The sequence below is a fragment of the Oncorhynchus tshawytscha genome, unplaced genomic scaffold, assembly GCF_018296145.1.
Source record: "Oncorhynchus tshawytscha isolate Ot180627B unplaced genomic scaffold, Otsh_v2.0 Un_scaffold_13173_pilon_pilon, whole genome shotgun sequence".
Lineage (NCBI taxonomy): Eukaryota > Metazoa > Chordata > Actinopteri > Salmoniformes > Salmonidae > Oncorhynchus > Oncorhynchus tshawytscha.
Genome location: NW_024609816.1, coordinates 537,501 through 542,500, shown reverse-complemented (window position 1 = coordinate 542,500; position 5,000 = coordinate 537,501). Strand labels below are relative to the sequence as shown.

The 5,000-nt window shown below is 41.4% G+C and overlaps 1 protein-coding gene and 1 long non-coding RNA gene across 11 annotated transcripts in view; both read left to right on the top strand.

Moving 5' to 3' along the window:
* The window catches only part of LOC112247937 (FH1/FH2 domain-containing protein 3-like), a 243,840-nt gene that overhangs the window by 230,854 nt on the left and 7,986 nt on the right, over positions 1 to 5,000 (top strand).
* Positions 1,687 to 5,000, top strand: part of LOC121846078 — a 4,147-nt gene continuing 833 nt past the window's right edge. Inside the window, exons 1-4 of one of the 10 annotated variants that reach the window (XR_006082985.1) lie at positions 1,687 to 2,161; positions 2,404 to 3,475; positions 3,718 to 3,959; positions 4,105 to 5,000. The exon at positions 4,105 to 5,000 is cut by the window's right edge and continues 833 nt beyond it. This is a non-coding gene — a long non-coding RNA (uncharacterized LOC121846078). The other 9 variants (XR_006082988.1, XR_006082986.1, XR_006082982.1 and 6 more) reach the window with 9 other exon arrangements.

Sequence of the window (5,000 nt, the reverse complement as noted above, 5' to 3'; positions counted from 1 at the left end):
ATGTATTCTCCTGTCTTCTCCTGTGTTCTCCTGTCTTCTCCTGTGTTCTTATGTCTTCTCCTGTGTTCTCCTGTCTTCTCCTGTGTTCTTATGTCTTCTCCTGTGTTCTCCTGTGTTCTCCTGTCTTCTCCTGTGTTCTTATGTCTTCTCCTGTGTTCTTATGTCTTCTCCTGTGTTCTCCTGTCTTCTCCTGTCTTCTCCTGTGTTCTTATGTCTTCTCCTGTGTTCTTATGTCTTCTCCTGTCTTCTCCTGTCTTCTCCTGTCTTCTCCTGTGTTCTTATGTCTTCTCCTGTGTTCTCCTGTCTTCTCCTGTGTTCTCCTGTGTTCTCCTGTCTTCTCCTGTGTTCTTATGTCTTCTCCTGTCTTCTCCTGTGTTCTCCTGTATTCTCATGTGTTCTTATGTCTTCTCCTGTGTTCTCCTGTCTTCTCCTGTGTTCCCCTGTCTTCTCCTGTGTTCTTATGTCTTCTCCTGTATTCTCTTGTCTTCTCCTGTGTTCTTATGTCTTCTCCTGTCTTCTCCTGTGTTCTCCTGTCTTCTCCTGTGTTCTCCTGTGTCTTCTCCTGTGTTCTCCTGTGTTCTCCTTTATTCTCTTGTCTTCTCCTGTCTTCTCCTGTGTTCTTATGTCTTCTCCTGTCTTCTCCTCCTGTATTCTCTTGTCTTCTCCGGTGTTCTTATGTCTTCTCCTGTATTCTCCTGTCTTCTCCTGTGTTCTCCTGTATTCTCTTGTCTTCTCTAGTGTTCTTATGTCTTTTCCTGTGTTCTCTTCACCTGAGACTCTCTCAATTTCTTTCTTGAACTTCCTCATTGTCATCCTCAGGATTTCATACCCACCTGCTCACTCTCCAAACACGTGGCCACTTGTCACCTCAGACAACGCATTCATTTCCAATGACATAAGCATAGTTTCACACATCCAGTACAGTGATTGGTTACTGTAACAGTAATCAGTGATCTGTTTACTATGTATCCTATTCTAAAACAGCAGGACTGATCCCCTCTCCCCATACTCCTGCTCCTCCTCCTTCTACCCATCCTCCTCCTCCTGCTCCTCTTCCTCTGCCCCCCCTCCACCTGCTCCTCTTCCTGCTCCCCCTCCTCCCTGTGTGATGATGAAACTCCCTCCAGCCCAGAGGGGCCTGCAGCCTGCTGTAGGAGGGAGATGGAGCAGCACTCCAGGGCCTGTTGTCCTTGGTAGGGTTCACCTCCAGTTCAAGAGCACCCTAATTCAATCACTGTGTGAAATATTCCAACCTTTGGATGTCCCTGCAGGAGAAATAACTAGCCCCACAGCGTGATCACACTGCTCTCACAGGGAGGAGGGGAGCACAGTTGTGTGGTCGTCACACCCAATGGTGAATTTGTGGACCGTACAAAGGACAAGACGTGTGTTAATAATCGACCAGCGTTTTTAGATAACCTCATTTACAGAATAGAACATTCCTCATTCTTCTTTTTGTCAGAGGTCATATTTCTGCTCTTTCTGTTTGACTATGGCGCCTCCAGCACATCTCAAAACATCTCCTTTTCTGTCTTCCTCTTCATTTCACCTTCTTCCCTTTCCTCTGTAGAGTGAGGATGAAGAGGATGGTGAGGTATGGGTGTGTGTGTGTGTGTGTGTGTGTGTGTGTGTGTGTGTGTGTGTGTGTGTGTGTGTGTGTGTGTGTGTGTGTGTGTGTGTGTGTGTGTGTGTGTGTGTGTGTGTGTGTGTGTGTGTGTGTGTGTGTGTGTGTGAGTGAACAGGTGCATGTGTGTGTGTTATTTTTCCTGTGGTAGTAATGTCTCTAACCCTTAACCAAAAGCCAGAATTCTTCATCACGATCAAGTTGACATATTTCTCTCAGGTTGTGTGTCCGCTGTATTTCTTGCTGTGATTTTGAATGCAGCCACCTGTACAACCAACATTACTGCCAAATCCTTGTTGTTATTGAGTTGTTATTGATTCCTACTAGAATGTAACTCTACTAACTGTATCATTTAAAAAAACATCTACTAGATGTTGTATTTATAGTCTTTACAGTATTTACTGAATACTAGAGGTGCCTCCAAAATTGTACTCTAGTCTAGTGCATTGTATAGGAAATAGGGTGCTATTTGGGCTGCAGACTAGGTATTGACAGTATGTTAAGAGGAACCAGCTACAGTAGTAGTTATCAGACTAGGTATTGACAGTGTCTTAAGAGGAACCAGCTACAGTAGTAGTTATCAGACTAGGTATTGACAGTATGTTTAGAGGAACCAGCTACAGTAGTAGTTATCAGACTAGGTATTGACAGTGTGTTTAGAGGAACCAGCTACAGTAGTAGTTATCAGACTAGGTATTGACAGTATGTTTAGAGGAACCAGTAGTTATCAGACTAGGTATTGACAGTATGTTTAGAGGAACCAGTAGTTATCAGACTAGGTATTGACAGTATGTTTAGAGGAACCAGTAGTTATCAGACTAGGTATTGACAGTATGTTTAGAGGAACCAGCTACAGTAGTAGTTATCAGACTAGGTATTGACAGTATGTTTAGAGGAACCAGCTACAGTAGTAGTTATCAGACTAGGTATTGACAGTGTGTTTAGAGGAACCAGCTACAGTAGTAGTTATCAGACTAGGTATTGACAGTATGTTTAGAGGAACCAGTAGTTATCAGACTAGGTATTGACAGTATGTTTAGAGGAACCAGCTACAGTAGTAGTTATCAGACTAGGTATTGACAGTATGTTTAGAGGAACCAGCTACAGTAGTAGTTATCAGACTAGGTATTGACAGTATGTTTAGAGGAACCAGTAGTTATCAGACTAGGTATTGACAGTATGTTTAGAGGAACCAGCTACAGTAGTAGTTATCAGACTAGGTATTGACAGTATGTTTAGAGGAACCAGCTACAGTAGTAGTTATCAGACTAGGTATTGACAGTATGTTTAGAGGAACCAGTAGTTATCAGACTAGGTATTGACAGTGTGTTTAGAGGAACCAGATACAGTAGTAGTTATCAGACTAGGTATTGACAGTGTGTTTAGAGGAACCAGCTACAGTAGTAGTTATCAGACTAGGTATTGACAGTATGTTTAGAGGAACCAGTAGTTATCAGACTAGGTATTGACAGTATGTTTAGAGGAACCAGCTACAGTAGTAGTTATCAGACTAGGTATTGACAGTATGTTTAGAGGAACCAGCTACAGTAGTAGTTATCAGACTAGGTATTGACAGTATGTTTAGAGGAACCAGTAGTTATCAGACTAGGTATTGACAGTATGTTTAGAGGAACCAGCTACAGTAGTAGTTATCAGACTAGGTATTGACAGTGTGTTTAGAGGAACCAGTAGTTATCAGACTAGGTATTGACAGTATGTTTAGAGGAACCAGCTACAGTAGTAGTTATCAGACTAGGTATTGACAGTATGTTTAGAGGAACCAGCTACAGTAGTAGTTATCAGACTAGGTATTGACAGTATGTTTAGAGGAACCAGTAGTTATCAGACTAGGTATTGACAGTATTGACAGTAGGTGTTTTTAGAGGAACCAGCTAGAGGAACCAGTATGTTTAGAGGAACCAGCTACAGTAGTAGTTATCAGACTAGGTATTGACAGTATGTTTAGAGGAACCAGCTAAGTAGTAGTTATCAGACTAGGTATTGACAGTATGTTTAGAGGAACCAGTAGTTATCAGACTAGGTATTGACAGTATGTTTAGAGGAACCAGCTACAGTAGTAGTTATCAGACTAGGTATTGACAGTGTGTTTAGAGGAACCAGTAGTTATCAGACTAGGTATTGACAGTATGTTTAGAGGAACCAGCTACAGTAGTAGTTATCAGACTAGGTATTGACAGTATGTTTAGAGGAACCAGTAGTTATCAGACTAGGTATTGACAGTGTGTTTAGAGGAACCAGATACAGTAGTAGTTATCAGACTAGGTATTGACAGTATGTTTAGAGGAACCAGCTACAGTAGTAGTTATCAGACTAGGTATTGACAGTATGTTTAGAGGAACCAGCTACAGTAGTAGTTATCAGACTAGTATATTGACAGTATGTTTAGAGGAACCAGAGTAGTAGTTTAGAGGAACTAGTATTGACAGTATGTTTAGAGGAACCAGTAGTTATCAGACTAGGTATTGACAGTATGTTTAGAGGAACCAGCTACAGTAGTAGTTATCAGACTAGGTATTGACAGTATGTTTAGAGGAACCAGTAGTTATCAGACTAGGTATTGACAGTATGTTTAGAGGAACCAGATACAGTAGTAGTTATCAGACTAGGTATTGACAGTATGTTTAGAGGAACCAGTAGTTATCAGACTAGGTATTGACAGTATGTTTAGAGGAACCAGTAGTTATCAGACTAGGTATTGACAGTATGTTTAGAGGAACCAGTAGTTATCAGACTAGGTATTGACAGTATGTTTAGAGGAACCAGTAGTTATCAGACTAGGTATTGACAGTATGTTTAGAGGAACCAGTAGTTATCAGACTAGGTATTGACAGTATGTTTAGAGGAACCAGTAGTTATCAGACTAGGTATTGACAGTATGTTTAGAGGAACCAGTAGTTATCAGACTAGGTATTGACAGTATGTTTAGAGGAACCAGCTACAGTAGTAGTTATCAGACTAGGTATTGACAGTATGTTTAGAGGAACCAGCTACAGTAGTAGTTATCAGACTAGGTATTGACAGTATGTTTAGAGGAACCAGCTACAGTAGTAGTTATCAGACTAGGTATTGACAGTATGTTTAGAGGAACCAGCTACAGTAGTAGTTATCAGACTAGGTATTGACAGTATGTTTAGAGGAACCAGTAGTTATCAGACTAGGTATTGACAGTATGTTTAGAGGAACCAGCTACAGTAGTAGTTATCAGACTAGGTTCAGGAAAATAGGATAAGGCTATGGAAGTTCTGTTCACTGCAAGTCCACAGACAAGGGAAGCAGGGTAGGCCAAACTCAAACCAGACCCCAGGGGGTCAGAATCCACAGACAAGCACTTCCTGATAGAACCTAATCCTGGATA